The sequence below is a fragment of the Scyliorhinus canicula genome, chromosome 8 (assembly GCF_902713615.1).
Source record: "Scyliorhinus canicula chromosome 8, sScyCan1.1, whole genome shotgun sequence".
In the NCBI taxonomy this organism is placed as follows: Eukaryota; Metazoa; Chordata; class Chondrichthyes; order Carcharhiniformes; family Scyliorhinidae; genus Scyliorhinus; species Scyliorhinus canicula.
Window position 1 is genome coordinate 162,258,019 of NC_052153.1, and position 19,046 is coordinate 162,277,064.

Here is a 19,046-nt window from a genome sequence, read left to right on the forward strand (position 1 = left end):
TTTTTTGTAGAAATGTGTTGTGAACTGTTTTAATAAGCAGAGTATCCAACCCCCTCCCCGTACGTTGGTACTGAGGAGAGGGTACCCTGTTTCTCCAACACAAAATTAGTGTTATGTACCGTTAGGCCTTGTATTTTTTTTTTACTGTTTTAATAAAAAGATATGGACTCCCTCCCTCCCTACCACCTCCCCCCTTCCTTTCCCTTCTGTTGGTAGAGGCGAGGGTTTCTCAAGTCAAAGTTTAGTGCTTGGACCATTAGTTTTTTTTGTAGAAATGTGTTGGGATCTGTTTTAATAATCAGAGTTGTCCCCCCCCCCCCACACAATAGTTATGAGGGGGGGTTACCCTGTTTCTCAAACACAAAATTAGTGTTTGTACCGTTTGGCCTTGTATATATATTTTTTACTGTTTTAATAAAGAGATATGGCCAGTTCAGCTAGCCTGCCCATCTTTGGGTTGGGGGGGGGGGGGGGGGGGCATGCAGACACGGAGAATGTGTAAACTCCACACGGACAGTGACCCGGGGCTGGGATCGAACCCGGATCCTTGGTGTCATGAGGCAACAGTGCCAACCACTACACCACCGTGCTGCCCCAAGATGGTGTTGGTGCATTTGTAATTTCTGGTGCCCATGTACAGCATTTTGGCACAGGTTTATTATTGGCAAATAACATTCATGCCACACAAGGTGCTAGACAATGACTATCTCCAACAGTCCAACCACATCTCCTTGCAATGGTATTGTCACTGCCAAATCTCCAACATTCTGGGGCCCACCAGTGACTGGAAGGTCAACTGGACCAGCCAAGTAGATACTGTGGCTACTCGAGGTTGGGTATTCTGCTGCGTGCCTCATCACCTAAATCTAAAATGACCTTGCACCATCTACAAGGAGCTAGTCAGGAGTTCGATGGATGATTTATATACCTGGATGAGTGCAGCTCCACACACTTGAGCAGCTCAACACCATCCATGACAAAGCAGCCCACATTCACTCTTGCCACCACTAGGATACTTCTCAGTTCATGCCACATACAAGATGCATTGCAGTAACTCATTATGGCTTCTTCAACAGCACCTTTCAAACTCAGTCTCTACTAGCGCATAGAAAACACCATCACCTGCAAGTTCCTCTCCAAATCACTCAGTTGCCTGAACAGGAAATATAACATTGTTTCTTAATTATTGCTGGGCCAAAATCCTGCAACTCCCTAATAGCACTCTGGAAATACCTTCACCACAGAGATTGCAGCGGTTTGAGGTGGGTTCTTTAGGGATAATCAAGGATGGGAAATAAATGCTGGCCTTGTCAGCAATACTGACAACCCATGAACAAATAAAAGAATTGGGAAAGCGGCTGTTAGCTAAATTTCAAACATGGTCTAAAATGAAAGAAAAGATAATCATAAAACTATGCAGTCCCCGAACAATAGGGCCTTAAAAAAAATTGGACATTTTAGTTCCAATGACATTTGTGTGTTCATGCGTGTGCACTATTACCAAGGATTTTTGCACCCAACAGATTCTGCATGTCAATATCCATGGCAACTCTACACTTCCCTCATTCATGGCAGCTTAAAATAACTATGCAGCTCATTACTAAATTCTGTAAGAATTATGTGCTGTAGTTACATGAAAACCAGCAGCAGTTCAGTGACTGTGTTAGAAATTTCAGATAACTTTGTTTTCACATTTTTCGTCCTCAGTTCCACACATTTTGTTTTCCAAATAAAACTTTATTCCTTATGATAGCCAAATACATGGATTATAGCAACTTCAAACAAGACAACTATATCAAGCCTAGAGCTTAAGCATAGTTTTAAGAGGCTGTACTCAACAGTAATAGCGGTCTTCTCAGACAAGCTATATATCTTTCCTGCTGACCTCTCAATATTAAAAGAAAATAAGCAATAGGCTTTTTAAACAAAGCAATCTTGACTACTTTACAAACATTATTCAACTAATGGAGTTTTTGAATTTCTAAGGATTGAAAAATAGCAGCATATTGGGCAGCAACTGCAGTCTCATGGTGATGAATCATACAATATGAATGACTTTACCAGTGAATGTGCACATCAGGGCTAATTTGTTTAAGTTGGATCTGTGTCTTTTGAAACCAGCAGGCCAAATAGAAGAAAACTGAACAGAATGTTGTCTCACGTGAGAACAACCAAGAGTTTCAGCCAGCACACCCCTTTCCCCTTAGTGAATTTAGCCCAACCAGCACTCAAGGTACAGTCACTCTGGTGAATGTCAAGCTCAGCAACCTGTAGAATGGAGATTTGGTATAGGTTGGTGGAGTTTTTAAAACACCCAACAGCAGCACAAATTCTGCAACTACATTTATTACTTCAAGAAATGAAATGGCTCATGAATAATTACAAGATTAATATCCTATCAGATCAGTCTTGTTAAGATATGCATCTCCACGTGAAAACCCATACGAATAGCCCACAAAAAAGGAACTTCCATAGAAATGCAACACTGAACAAAAATGGCACACAATGCATTTTCTTTTTTAAAAAAAAGCACAACAGCAGTAGTACCATTAAAACAAAGAAGCATTACACACATTTAAAGGAGCAAAGCTTCTTCAAAAACACAGCTACAGCAAAATAGAGAGAACATACACAAGAGACATAGAAACAAATAAATTTCAATACAGAAGAAAATTTCTGTGCGCATAACCAGTTCTCAACATCCAAACATTTAACAGTTGAATTAAATTTATAACGCTCATGGTACCTTTGGAAGAGCTTAAATAAGCGTGCTAGTGGAACCATAATTATCCTGCTGCGGCTTCCTGTATTGCAATTGTTTCACACTACCAAATGCAAAGCATCTGAAGTTAGAAGTGTATGCAAAAAATGCAATAGGGACGGTGGTGTGCACAATAGGACAGTAAAATGAATTATCCGAAACTCTACCTCATCTTTGATTGAAAGTCTAATACATTACATTTAATAGCTTCATTATACTTAAGTATCATGTACTTAAGTAAACAATGATATTTTTCCAAGCATGCTGACAATAGGTGGAATAACATTTTTTTTTTGCATAGAGGATGCATGATACTTAAAACTTGAACTAAAAATGTGCACGTTGTAAGTAAATCCTCATTATTTATGAGTCATCTTAGACCAGCATTAGCATAATTGTTTGATCCGCAGAACAATTAGACAAATATTAAATTTTACTTGATTGTCTTTAGGCAGGGTTGGGTTCATGTCCTCTGTAACAACTCGAGTTGCATAGTTATGGATGCCCATATTTTTAATTAATGTGCAGATGTCATTAGAAGATATATACTTCAAGGTACAGTACTCTATTTTAGCCTCATGAAAGATTAGCTGCAAGATAATTGATTTGAAACTTTTTTTTTTCCTGTGATCATCATTAATTAATTCCTTCTACGCTCCTCCCTCTCCCGAAAAGGTTCTTGCATAAACCACCAAATTCCATTCAATCTCTTTCAGTGGGTTGGCAGTAACGTTATCATGACCTAATTTCATGACAGCAGCCAATATTACCCTGCGGCTAGGTGGTCCAAAGTGTGCTTGTAGGTGGCATGTGGCTTACAGGTACTTACATTTTTGCTGTGGAGGTGAAGTGAAATGAGGTACCCTCTAGCTCATCAGACAAGAATAGCAATAAGTACAAGTAAATAGTAGCTCAACAATATTGACAGTCTAGGGTTTTGAATCCATGGCCATCTGATCCAGAAGGCTGGTATTTTATCCACCTTGTGTTACTGGACCAAATTTTCCAGCTGAAAATTTTGCATGGGTATTTTGACTTATTTTCAGGAGTCTCAAAATGAGCACAAAGTTACAAAACACTTCAGCTTTTGCTTGTGTGAAACAATAAACAGAATTAAAGCAATGCAATGAGCTTTGTAGGATGAAGGATTTTGATATTAAGTATGCATTTTTTTCCACTAGCATGGCCACTAGATGGTTACATCCATTACAAGCCTAATTTTTTTCTTTGTTTACAACTGAGGTACTAAGGGTCCATCAGTACAGGTCAATGGTAAAGTTGAAAATAAAGGTGAGGAAAATTAGAAAACAGCAATTAAATTATACAAAGCTTGGGTTTTAAAAACCTGAGAAGTTTAGGAAGGATGAAATCTGAGGGAGATGAGGAGCTCCAGTTTTCAAGCTTTTGCAAGAAAGTGTAACATACATTAAAATGTTAACTTATGGGAGCCTGACATTTTTAAAAAATATTTTCTTTAGTGTTTTCTGGATACATCATGATAAAAATTGTTGCAATGACTAAAAGCAACATGGATAAAACATATTTTTGAACTAGATGAAAAAAACCATCGGCATTTCATGAAGAATATTTGAAACAAGTTTGAAGTTTAACAAAAAGTCTTTGGCTTAATATAGCCAAATATGCTACTCAAGGTGACATTAAATAAAGCTTCAGATGCACCAGTATCTTCCCCCTCCCAACTTTAGAAGTTGCATTCACAGGCACACTGAGTTTTGAAAACACTTAACAGAAGATTATTATAACAACTGACAACACTTTTAGGCAACAAAACAAAGCTTATATTGTGGGTATTTCTTTCTGAAAATATGCAATATGATATGCAATATGCAGCCCTGCATAGCAATGTCTGAAAAAACACATTAGCTGTAAAATAGGAAAACACAGACCTGCAAAATCTGGTATGGTTAGGTTGATACCATTTTACTGATCGACTCTCCCAGAGTGACATAATCCATACACATATTATTTACAATGCTTTCATATACTGTGTGCCACTTTTTGTTGAAGTCTTTTCCTTCAGGTTTTGAAGGTTATAAAGGCCTGAATGGCCTGAACTCTCCAAATCTGGCACTTTATTGCGAGCGTCCGATTCCTCCCCCTACCAAACAAAGCATTCCCTTCCTCATCTTAATTCTGGTAGATTTTCAAAGTGCCAGTTTGCTACACATGATAAAGTCCCCATTTGTTTCTCAAACATGTCGTTCCATCTTGACATATTTCCTCAGTCAGGATCAAAGAAACACACATCACCACTGGATATAATTAACATTTCAATGTTCGTTCTTCAGTTTTTTTTATATCCTTGGATTTGCAGTATCCGACATTCCAGCTGGTAAATCATTTTGAAGAATGTAACAAGCACCAATAAAATAGGCCCCGACATCCCCAAAAAGGAGATAGCTTAGCAGTCCTCAATAAACTTGTTGCTTTCTTAAAAAAGCACTTTAGGAATTTACATTCACAGCTCCACATGGTTGCCTCTCCCAGTAATTTGTGGAGATCTGAAGTCAACTTTGCACTCTGCCTTCTGAACAGGAGTCAAGCTGAATCAGAGCAAAGGAGTAAGAGCATTTCAATGACCTTGTGTCCAGCAGTCAAAATCAAGTGTTTAGCTTTCATCTTCTCTGATTAGCATATACTGGATGGGATAGTGTGACATTGAGGGAGTCATTATGCTGTACAAGTGATGTGTGCTGATAATGTAGCACCAGTTCTCTAAGTGAGTTGTACAAATTGTATGGCTCTGCAAATCCATATCCTGTGGGGGTTTTATTTATGACACAGTGTTTCACATCACCATCGACCCTACAAAGAAGAAAACAGACATTACCATCATTGAAATGCATTAGAAATAATAACAAGCAAACTTTAAGAGCGTTCTTTGGAAAAATCTACTTCCAATTTTGTTTTTGATAGAAATATCACACTATACCTTTTAGCTTTAGCAACACTGCAGATCATTAACAGTATTTTGCTTTAATATTGGTGTGTACTAAGGGATAAAAAATATTTCCCTCCCCAACAAGGACAAGTGATACTGCTATGAGAAGACTGCAAGTTTGGACCTAAACATTTGACCTTGGTTGGAAAGACTGCCTGAAAGTCAGTTTATGGGTTCACATACATACTTTGGGGAACGTATGATAGAGAGGGGACATATTGATAGGGAAGGAGAGGAGAAAATCGGGGCAGAGATGACAATGGCAAAAGGAAAGAAAGATATGGGGATATTAAAGACAGTGTCAAAACTGTCACAATGGATCTGTTTACATTGTTGGTTGAAAATTGTCATCTTATTTCAGTTGGTAGCTTTCCTCTGAATCACAAAATTGTTGGTTCAGCCGCACTCCAGGCCACAACATAGGCTGACTGTCCAATGTAGCACCAAAAGAGTGCTACAATATCAGATGTTAAATTGAGGTTCCATGTCATCCAACGTCATAATCGCATTGATGTTTAGATAATCTTGCTGTTTAAAAATTGGGAGCATGTTCTTTTACAAAGCGACAGTTTTGAAGGGCCCGAAGAAGTTTATAACTGCTCCTAATTCATTTGTTGATGTAAAAAAATATTATTTGCACGAGAGAAGCACTTTGTTAGAGACCAAATTGGTTTATATATGCACTTCTTTGCTTTCAATTTCTAGTATATCTGCTGCAAAGGATGAATATACATACACAACAGAACAAGCATAACAGCCTGGCTTGCTGCTCTCACGGACTAGGAACTGTTCCATCCCGTTTTCCTCTCAGCAGACTCTCAGCCCGAGTCCTGTTAATATTTCCCTACATTCCAAGTTCGGTCATCGTGATGAGGTAGATCTTCATCATCGTCTACCATAGAGTATTGGCTAAAAAAAAATGGAATGCTTTCAATTAAAAGCAACAAAATGGAACAATATGCGTACGCTTTCAGAAATATGAAAATGAAGTGACTTACTCTTCAGCATTTTCGTTTTTTAATACCAAGCCATTCATTGATCTTCTTTGGTCGAACAACCTTCTGTGTCAACCACCTTGAAAAAAACAAAAGAAGTTACATTACTGAGGGGTTGAGTCTTATTGAACTTAAAGGGATTTTTCTGGTATTAGAATGCTACTCTGAATCTCCTTTCCGACTTTCCATGCCATGTTCCTTTACCCAAATTAGCCATGATTGCAGATATCTCATTAACATATCCCAAAATAATCCCTGTACTAGACACCAAGGATTAAGTAGAGTTAACTTCTTGTTATTTTTCCCTTTCCAGTAAAAGAAAATGCTGTAGTGATACATTCTATTACCAAGTCAATGCAAATGATGCAATTGAGCATAAAGAGTTTGAAAGTTGATGCCAAGTTTTTGACCTAAGCATTATGAATAAGAATCAGATTCTCAACTGTTCTATATAAAACTACCGCACCTTTGTCACCATCATTGATACTGGTTTAAAAGAAGAAAGCCAAAATTTTGCAATTCTGAAATCAAAACAAAAAATGCTAGAAATAGTTAGCGGGTCAGGCAGCATCAGTGGAGAAAGAAGCAAAATTAATGTTTCTGTTAACTGTTTTTTCCCTCACCAGATGCTGCCTGACCTGCTGAGCATTTTCAGGTTTAAACACTTTTTAACCAAGTACTTTGCTTACGTAAGATACTGGTCTCTTGTCTTTCTTAATTGAATCAGGTCAGGTTTAATGCTGTTCATCCTTTTGTCAATTTCCCTATAATCAGTGCTTGTTTCTTCAAGTCTTCTTCTAATCTCGCTTGCTTGTCAACAATTTCACTGATGCGGGACTTCAGCTTTTCATAATTTACCATAATTCTGGAGAGAAATAGGAAAACATGAGCAATGCTGAATTTGAATAAATCAGATACGTTGATATTAAATGGAAAAGACAAATCTGAAGACCATTCAACGTGATAATCACAAAGAAACTGCCCTTTCATCGTACCTTCAAAAACATATTCCACAGAAACGTGAAGAGATGTGTTAAAAAAAATTGAATCCAAAATAAGGCATACCAAAGTACAATAAGTAAAGAAAGGATATCAAGGGAATGTGCTCAGTACACTGGGGCTGCGGCGCTGAGGACCCGGGTTAGAATCCCGGCCCTGCGTCACTGTCATGTGGAGTTTGCACATGTCCCTGCGTTTGTGTGGATTTTCACCCCCACAACCCACCAGATGTGCAGGTTAGCTGGATTGGCTATGCTATATTGCCCTTAATTGGAAAAAATAATTGGGTTAGTTTTTAAAAAAAAAGGATGTGCTTAGAGAAAATACAATTAGGAAAGCAAAACAGAAGTATGAAATTACAGTATTATATCTTAATAGTATTTTAATGCCTGCAAGAACAAAAACACAAAGAGACCAATTAGATCAGTGGTGGGCAGCCTGTAATGCAAGGGCCACATGCGACCTGATCTGGGTTCAGAGTGGGTCCACAAGACATTTTGTTGACTGTTGCCCAATGCTGCACGGTTTCCCATATTCCGCTGATTTACGCCCATGTAGTTTTCCCCTCTCCAGTATGACTGCAGTAATCATACATAAAACAAGGGCATGTGAATTACATGCTGATGCACACAAACCCTGACTGTTTAGAGCCATGTGCTCCCTCCGTGTCCAAAGTATAATTTATTTTGTTTATGCCATTTGAAGTCGATGATAGTTCTATTAATGTATAAATGATTAAGCATTTTCTACAGCTAGTTATGAAATATTCAGCATGTATTAAATGTATTTAATCTTATTCATGGGGGTCACGATTAGTGAACAAGCCTAATTTCAATCTTGCGGACCACTGAGATGAAGGAGGGCACACATGCAGCTCACTCACTAGCCGAGGTAGTCCATTAGTGAGTTGATAAGTACAGAAGCTCATACCGAAATGGGTAAGGATATGAAAAAACACTTTGGCTCAGTTTTCATTTTAAAAAGTAATAAAGAAAGATGATAACTGTAGGAGGAATATTACACAGCGAGAGATTTAAGATAAATTAGCAAAACTGGAGGACATCCAGAAAAACTGTACCCGTGGCTACTCCAAAACTTGGGAATAAATGGAAAGACTTTCTTTGGAAGTCAGGAAACATAAAAGGACAAGAGAAACAAAGATACAGGAAAAATACTGTTTGCAGTTCTGGTCTCCACGATACAGCAAAGACAATGAAGCACTGCAGAAAAAGATTTATAAGGGTATTAACAGAATTCTGACAATGTAATAATCAATAAATATTGCAATGGTTGGGGTTAGTTCTCTTCTGTGGGAGATATGATTTAGGAAATAATGAACAGGTTTCATTAGGTTGAATTATGGGCAAGTCTAGCACAAGGAGGCATAAATATAATAGCTACCAATGGATCAAAGGGAGAATTTAGGAGGAATCTATTTTACCCATATGATCAAGAATGTGCAATTCCCTGTCACATGGGGTGGGTAAATCAGATGTAACTATTTGAGGAGAAGTTTGATGAGCGTATGGGAGAGGATAATGAAGAAGAAATTAAATTAAGAGGCTTGTTTGGCGTACAAATGGTGGCTTTTCACAGTAACTTCATTTGAAGCCTACTTGTGACAATAAGCGATTTTCATTTTTTCAAATGCTGGCATAGATCAAATGGACTGTTTCTGTTGATTGTTACATCAAATCACACAGGACATACAAATAAACACTTTCATTTATAGAGTGTTTTTCACAATCACCAGGCATTTCAAAGTGCATTACAGCAATGAAGTACTTTTGAAATGTAGTCATTGTTGGAGGAAACAGCACAGAAATGGTCCAACTTCCTATCCTAGCATTTATGATTCATTTGAGCCTTCTCCCATCATTCTTCATCTAACTCGATCAGCATATCTTTCTATTCCCCTCTCTATCTTATACTATCTAGCCTTCTCTTTCTTAATCAGTGAGTGGTTATGGTTGAGTCCTAAATTCTATTACTCTCTTAAGAAGTTTTGTTTAAATCCCCTTTTTGATTTATGCAAGTACATTATTTGTCATTTAATTTGCAGTCAGAAATATCCTAAATATTTTACAAGATTTTGGAAATTAACTGAATAACATTAACAGTTTACAATCACTTATCAAATAGAGAATTTTTGATCCATCTACAAAACCAACTATGATTAAACTCAACAAAATACAAACCTTTGGATCTCTTTTTCATTCTTCTCGCCCTGAATTTTTCGATATACTCCTTGCTGTACCTTTCCTGTGTTTGACACTGCTCCTCAAATATTTTGATTGTTTCATTAAATGCTTCAATAGCTGTCCTTTCATCTGAATTTCATAATTGAAATAAAACCCAAGTTAGCATATGATAATTTTGGCAAAGAGCAAAATCTAGTTTGTAATTATGAATTCAACAAAAACACAACCATCCATTCCAATATTTCACACGAGATGCCTTACAGAATTCGCTTGTAGGAAAAAATGCTAAATTTTAAGAGAGGTGGCAAAAAAAAAAACTCACTTGAGATGTTCTCGTACATTCTTCATAAAGCCTGTCATACTCTCTACTCTTTTCCTGGTACTGAGTGTGATACTCGTGCAATTTCTTGCCCACTGCATCAATGTTGTCCTCTTTTACCACCTGATCCTGAAAAGAAATTGCAGGAAATGATGTGATGAAAAATTGTTGGCATTGTGCAACAGTTAAAATCAGGTTGATCCTTAAAGTTATCTGATCTCAAATAGTATTATATCTACCATTTAATATTATACATTTAAGTTTCCGTTATAACTTAAATTTAGGGCGCAATTATCTTGCCACATTGCACTCAAGCGAGAGCACATTGCGGCTGGAGAGGACTCCAGCAGACCTCCCGACAGCCTCCGCGCCTCCCAAGATTCACCAAAGTCCCGTGAGATGGAACTCCGCATAAAATGGGGGGGACCAAATGACGCTCGCGGAAGTAGGTCGTAAACCTACTTACGACTTACCTGCCCAGGATCCACCGGCCTCTCTTGATTCTCTGGCTCCCCAGGGAGGCTGCAGACAGGCGCCAGTAACTGCTGGCCCACACAAATGTGGATCAGGGGGAACAGCACCTGGGGGTCCCCGGGTCATCAGAGACCCCTGGGTGGTTAGGGCAAGTGCAAGGTGGATCCTTGGCCTTCACCCTGGAGCGTGGGCACCTTGGCACTGCCCAGCTGGCAACATGGCACTGCCAAGTTGCCCGGGTAGCACTGCCAAGCTGGCAGGAGCGTGCCTGTGTGTCAGGGAGGCAGTGCACAGGTGCCCAAGTGTCAGGATGGCACTATTGGACCAAGGGGGACCATGCGCATGAAATGAGGGTTGGGGGGGGGGGGTTGGGTTTGAAGGGTGGAGTACAGAGCGAGTGTGCTGTAAGGGGGGTTGAAGGCAGCACGTTGGCACAGTGGGTTAGCCCTGCAGCCTCACGGCGCCGAGGTCCCAGGTTCGATCCCGGCTCTGGGTCACTGTCAGTGTAGAGTTTACACATTCCCCCCGTGTTTGCGTGGGTTTCGCCCCCACAACCCAAAGATGTGCAGGGTAGGTGGATTGGCCATGCTAAATTGTCCCTTAATTGGAAATAATGAATTGGGTACTCTAAATTTATTTTAAAAATAAATAAATAAAAAAGGGTGCTGAAGAGGGGGGACCCCGAGAGACCCCATAGCAGGGTGTCCTCATTTGGGGGAGGGAGGTAGTGTCCATGTGTGCGGGGTGTAACATTGCCTATGGGTGGGTGGGGGGGGAAATGTGGGGGACCCACAAGCTCACATAAGAGATCAGGGCACCTTTTGAAAATGGCGGCCCTATCTCGGTGAGTTCAGCTCTCCACTGCTTAAAAAAAAATTCTAAGTATGGGCTAAACCCGTGAGTCCAAAAAAGCAACCAAGTGTCATTGAATAGCAGTGGGGAACTCGTCAGCAGACCAGACGGGAAATTCCCTGAAAAACCCGCCACAAAGTATTTTCGAAATTTTTGGGGAGAATCAAGGACACAGTAAATGTAGGCAACAAGTTGATTACAAATTTAAAAGAACAGTCTTTTAGAGTACTATTATGTTCAGGACTTTTCAAAAATACACAAGGCTAATGGGCACATTTGCCTTTGACAAAATTGATTCTTCAATTATTTAGATCAAAAAATGGCAAAACATACCTGCTGGAACTTGGAGACGGGGTACAGCAGTTTAACATCTAGCTTTGGGTTGTACTGTGCCAACGATTCATGACGATAGTGATTTATAAGCTCTACAACTGAATTGAAAGTCAGTGGATCTGAAAAGCCGTATTTGCCATCTCGATGAAAAATTTTGATTAATTTATTGTTGCCTCCTTTCCTGAAAACAAGCACATTTTATAGTTTTAGGTGATAAATATCAGCATAATATTTATCAAGATTCTGCAAAAGAATGATTACTTCATAGCAAACGTTTAGGAAATTTACCTCAGGGTAAGAGTATAGTCACCATGCATTTTTGTAGAAGCATCACGGACTAAAAAGGTACCATCAGCAGTGTCTCGCAGTTTTTCATTGACCTCTCTGGAGAAAAGATAGGAAGGTGGTTCAATTAGACTACCATTCTGCACAGTTCACAATTCTGCATGAAGTGGTACCCAGCAAGATTGTTATTTTCTTCTGGGGTTCTCTGCCTGAAGGCAGGTCCTTGGCCATTATTTGTCGCATTTCGGCATAATGCCATTTTTGAAAAAACTACAGATAGGGTGAGGAGCCATGCTGAGCCTATCTCAGCTGGAACAGGGATCAAACCCAGTGTTCTTGCCGTTAATCTGATCCACATGCTTGCCTTCTAGCCAATTGAATCTAGCAAGATACTGGCTATGAATTTAGCTAACAGGGAAATTCCATTTAGCAACATTTACATAAATCCTTTTAGAGAAAAATAAACCAAATGCAAAGTTGCTATTTTGGGAATTCTGCTCGAACTTCCACTCATCTTTCCTCATTTAAATTATCATCGTTGTATCCTCTATTGCCTTCTCCTTCATCTGCATGCCTAGGTGCTCTTTAAAACTACTTGCTTCAACCATCATATGTGGTACTGAGTTCCACATTTTACCACCTTTTTTGAAAGGCATTTCCTCTGAATTCTCTTTTGGATTTCTTAGTGGCCATCTTATACTAATGGCCTCTAGTTATGCTCTTCTCACAAATGGAAACAACTCCTCTGTATCTGCTTGTAAAAAACTTTATATTTTCAAGAGAAAAGAGAATACAGCACAGTAAGTTATTTCCTGACATGTATATCCATGCATCAGTCCAGTACTTTCTTGTTTGCTGTTAGCAGACTTTGTGTTAAATAAATTTCTGCCCTGCAATTCTCTGGAAAACCCAAGGTAATTTTAAGGTATTTATATTTTTATTGATAGACATTAGAATTAAGGTATAGTTCTAAGTGTGTTTATTTAATATTCGTGAGCCTGGAAGTGTAAAACCTATAGTTAGATTCATGTTGGACAGAGGTCTTTGTCTGGGTGGGGGTTAGTCAGGTTCCAACTATGTTCCTAATGGGGGTTAGTCAGGCTCCAACTGTGTTCCTATCGTGCTTAGAGAGGGTGATGGTGTGAAGAATAATTAAAAGGCGTAAGCATGTGAGCATTGCTTAGCAACTGGAACCTGGTAAGGCAGAGAAGCTTTTAAGTTTTAGTTTAGCTAATTTGATTGCAGTTGAAGATTTGCAGTGAGAGAGAAGGCAACTCTCACAGCTCTGCTAAAAGCAGTTGGTTTAGAAGGCTAAAGAGGGAACGTCTCTCTGAGCCTTGTTAGAGGTAAAGCCACACTATGGAGTAATGGTTAGGAAAACAGATGCTGGTAATCTAAAGTTCAGCTAGTTAAGAAAACTAGAGAAATGAAGACAAGTGTCTAAGAAGTCTGGAGTTAAGTGAACAGAGATCAAGGCATGGTTCAGAAAAAAATCAAGAGTAAACAGTGTCCTGAGTTGAAGAGACAATTGCAGTAACCTGATTTAAAGTGGGACAGCGGCCTTCAAAAGTAAATCAAACATCTGATGCCACTTTAATAGTCTGGAAATCGATAGTTAAAGTAATTGTGAGCAGTTTGCACAGCAGTCAAGACAAAGAAATCCTATAGGGGTTGGCGCAAGATCCTGGACTGGATTCACTGTTAAAAGTGGAGGATTATTTAAAAATATCATTTAGAAAACCTGGTCTGGATTATGGTATGCCAGCCCCCAACAGAAGATTTCAAAATGCATTTTTTATGACGGAATTTGGAAATTCTCACGCGACAAATCTGGGGTGGGATTCTGAGAAGACATCCACATTCATTTGGGGTTCAGTGTGGAGCGTGTATTTGCCCACAGTCATCTCATGTGCTTAAAAGGGAATGTATGTTAATGAGACCATTGTAGAGTAAGATGTATTTTATAAACCATGTTGACCTTCAAATCTGTGTGTATTTGTTAGGAGGGGGGGTGGAAGTAAATGAGTTTTGTATTATAATCCAATTTTTCCATGTTCAATAAATTATTTTTTCTTGTTGATAAAATTAATTAGCAGTCCTGTGACTCCGGTTTTTCCATGTTTTATTAAAAAAAAGTAAAAAAGTTAGTCTTTTGAGCCAGGGTTCCATTCTGGGATCTTCCCAACCAGCTGCACAAACTGGGATCGTAACAACAGATGCAAACCATTAACTAGGTATAACTACAAACTATCATGCTTACTGTATTCCCAATACAACAAAATAAGAATGAAACGATCAAATTTACAGACTTACCTTGAAATATCTCCCCAGTACCATTCAGCATCCTGCAGAGACATATTACTGTTTATCCCGTTATTAGTTACAGGTGTAGGTTTTGGTGGCTTTGGAGGCAAAGCTGCATAAATTAAAAATAAAGAACAATTTCAGAAAATATCCAACGTTTTCATGTTTTCTCATGTACAAATCTGCTTTATAATGCTCCAATGACATTGTGTCAAAATGTTCTAAATGAAACATCACGGAATCAAAAGTTTCATCATCCACCTGGGAGCCACAAAGAACACACATACCTTCAACTCATTGCACTCAAATGTCTAATTGCACATGCAGTAGTTAAAATACTTCAGTGCATTACAGTTAGCCCTATTAAAAATCAGATTCTGTTCAACTTATTTCTCATGAAATGTTATATTAACAGTACAAAACTACATATTTTAGCAGCCAGCTAAAAATCTGGTATTCTGGATTCAGTTGGTTAACCTAAGGTACAACATGAATGCAGTAATGGAACGCATTCTTTCTACAAGCATTCAATCTTAAGGAAATGCATCTTCACACAATATGGAGAAATAATCCATCTGCAATGAGGTCAACCATTCCGCTCCTGCTCCCCCTCCCCCACCCTGCTTCCTCAAGTCCTTCAGATCAGAAGAATGCTTTTGCTATCCAAAAACCCTGGACATTGATGAGAGAAAACTGAAACAGTGCAACCCCCAACACAAATATACTTTAAAATGTATGATGCTGTTGGTTGGTAATCAGCAATGCACACCTGGTCGCAATCCAAGCACCAATCTAGCATAATATTGAAATATCCTGGATGAATTTCTATGTGACAAAGTATGACATTACCAATCTAAAGACATTTTCAAGTGATGCACAAACTGTGTCAAACCACAAGCATCTTATTTTTTTTAAAAATTAAGTATTAATAAAGTACAGAGACACCTAGATTGAAGGACCTTGCTCAAGCAAAAAAGCTTACTTTAACATCACCACCTTAACTGGTATTGGAACATCAGCATGATATAACGTCAATCTAAAAAATTGTCAATTAGGTATTCAATTTACTGTTTTCATCAAAAGCAATGAAGCCAGAACACGTTTGACAGATATATATGGATATTTTAAAACCAGAAATTTTCAAAATTTTTCAAATATTCTCATTTATATCTTCAAAAGTCTGCTTCATAATTTAAAATTTACGAAGATAATTTCCAAAAAGCTACTTCAAAATATATTCAGGATCCATTTAAATGCTTTAGTTGTAGGGGAGAAAATGACAATGCAAGGGTTAAGCCACTGCACTGAAACCTTGCTCAAAAAGCTGTTTAAATGAACCATACAGAAACAGATCCTACAGCCAATAAAAACAATACCGCAGGATTTTTTCAGCTTCAGTGGACATTAAACCTTCAAAGATTAGTCATTAATGTAGACACATTACTAAGCATAGCCCAGTTCTTTATAGGATTTTATCTGAAGCTTAAGTATGGTCACTGGGATGTATTTCACACCAACCACAATACCGGTCATTGAGAAAGTGATGGTGATTTCAGCTAATTTTGCTGAATGTGTCGACAAAAATCATCTGCAAGTTTCCATAGATCAACTATTTCCATTCATTTCAACAATTTTATATTATTTAACTAAGATTTGTTTTATAATTTGTATTAGAACAAGAACTTGTACAAGAACAAGTAAAACTAAACACAGAAATATTCGTGCTTAAGTGTTACAATATTTCATCAATGTAGCTTCAGAAATATGCAGACATACTTCCTTGAAATGCACAAGTAATCCTGGATTTAACAACTTTCCTCTTAAAATTCACTTCTACAAACAAACCACAATTTCATAGCACAGGTGAACAGCAGATGCATATTGTTTTAATAGCGTCAATCAAAACCTCCACTTGTATCGATAAAATATCTTTATGATGCTTTATCTACTAAAGTATAATTTTTCTGTGCAATCCCAAGGGTGCCATTAGACTCAATACGAGGGATTAATAAATGTTGACTCATTATACAAATTCTTGAAAAACGCACAATTTTTATGTTGCCATTAGGAAAATGCACTGTGATATATGCCTTCCTGAATACAAGCCGCTTACTGCTAACCCCATAGCAAGATAAAAATATAAAATATTTAAAGGAGCATTTCACTATAAGATTTTGACTTTGTTGCAGATTTCCTTCATCATCCAGCATTGTTTGACAAGGATAAAAAAAGGCTAGTCCCATTTACTGTTAAATGGAGTTACAAGCAATGACTGAAGTACCCCCTACAGCTCTGAAGTTATCGCATCCAGTACAAAGAGGGGAGATGGGGGGGGGGGCATTCCACATCAACAACAAATGTGCTTTGTCTAGTCTGAAAATGTAAACATTTAACAACTCTAACCTTCAGTAATCACTTTAAAAAAAGACAGTTCCGCTATTATCAGATTGCACACACAAATACCTACATTAAAACCAGTGCTGTTTTGGCTTTACTGTAGAATTACCTGGTGGATCCATTTCTATGTAAAACATCAAATCTGTGGCACAGTGAATTTCTGTTCTACGATAGTCTAATTCTAGTTCTTCCATATTCCAAACTGTGATGCACATCAGGATTCAAACATTGCTGTTCAGGGTCAATCATAAGAAGAAATGCAGTCTTTTTATAATGGTGTCTTGGAATTCATTTTAAAACCTATGAAGGGCTGCACTATAACCTCTTACATCATACACTACAGCCAATCCAATCAAGATAATGTCACCAGACCACTCCTGCTCATTTCCTACATCCAGTGGCTTTCAGTATCAATTTATGTATCAGTTCCAAAATTCAGTAAGTGGAATAAAAATTAAATTAAAACAAAAACAGATAAGAGACTAAAATCCTGCAGAATAAGTTAACACTGATAATTTTCTATCTCATATCTCGTGCTTTCAGCTTGGTACTTCCCACTTCTGGCAGCCTGACAAAAGCTCAACTGCAGCACGTAGGCTCCTCAATGCATCTGGCACTACACACGGCTAGTCCATTACAAGAAGTTTTAACATTAGTAAAATTTGCACTATTTTAGGCTTATTTGAATCCTTGTCTATTATGAACAAAATTATAGCACATGTAAACGCATCCACACATTGTTTTAAAGAGAGTTGAAATACAAATTCCTATAAACAAATAAAGATTTAGTCAAACAACGTTTTTAAGTGCATATCCACAATACTTTAAAGCTGCCAATCTATCAGCAATACAGGTGAAACACGTGTCTAAATAGTGTAATGCCCAGCTAGAGTACATTTTTCCAATCAGTAGAAAGTTCTGTACAAAAGTGCTTGGAATAACCAAATATTAGCACTGAATGGGTTGAAACATCATATTTTTCCTAATGTTAAAGAACTTTACACGATCATAGAAAGTTCCAAACTAACGTGAAGCTTAAACAATAATGCACACATTCCTTCATCTAACTCAACTCAGAAATTAGATCATATTTTCACTTCAATACTACTATTTTGTATCTCGTGGATTAAGAGGCAATACACAACAGCCCAATATACTTATAAAGAACTTCAATGCAAAGCCCAAATCATAACTAACCACACAAAATTGTGGACAAGTCCTTTATAGCAATTAACAATAATTCAAATGCTTTTCTCAAAGAATCTTTTATAGATTATTTTCAAATTTGAAAAATTCTGTCACTAACCATATGTCTATTCGCAAAAGAAAACTGAACACCACCTATATACCACAGGGTGTACCTACACCACACAGACTGCAGTGGTTCAAAGTGGCTTCACCACCACTTTCTCAAAGGCAATTAGGAATGCCTTGCAGCGACACCCACATCTCTTGAACAAATAAAAAATTAAATTGGAAAATATTCCAATGGGAGGGAAAGGAGGGCAATCTACTACTGCTCGCACAATATGCAAAACTTAAACAGCCTTTTCACTAAATGCATAACTGAAGCATTTGCTGCTTTCATACAAACATTACTTATTTAAAAAAGTATTTATTTTAGTATTTTAAGTTAAAAAAGCCTATGTGTAACGTGAACTGTTATAAGCTAATTTGAAACGCACATTGAGATAAAATACATATACAAAATAACGTTTCTTTACTTTTTACTGGGCAAATGAAAAAAAGTTTTGAAAACTTGATAACAAAACTAGAGTTCCATAACTAGGGATGCAATGTTATTGTCTTTCGTATTTACCAAAGGACCCCAAACCCTGGATCCAATCACTTGTACAATCAGGTTAACACTCAACTCAAACCAGTCTAGCTTGCTGCAACACCATATGCTAAGCTAGCATAGACAGAACAAGTGACGGACGGGTGATTTTCCACTGCCTCTGCATGATCGGGCCAAATGCCAGATATATGCTAAGCTAGGCACTGGGGAGACAGGATCCGTGGGACAAAGAAAAATCAAAATCAAAACTCATCTAAAAATCATACTATAATTCTAGAGGATAAGTTTAAAAAAGTTTTTTAAAGTACATATACATAGGCAAGCTTACATCTTGTAGCACGCATCACCAATGTGGCTTTTCTGCTT

At 37.9% G+C, this 19,046-nt stretch overlaps 1 pseudogene; it reads right to left on the bottom strand.

Moving 5' to 3' along the window:
• Window positions 1–1,716: 1,716 nt before the first annotated feature.
• The window catches only part of LOC119970650, a 98,272-nt pseudogene continuing 80,942 nt past the window's right edge, over window positions 1,717–19,046 (bottom strand).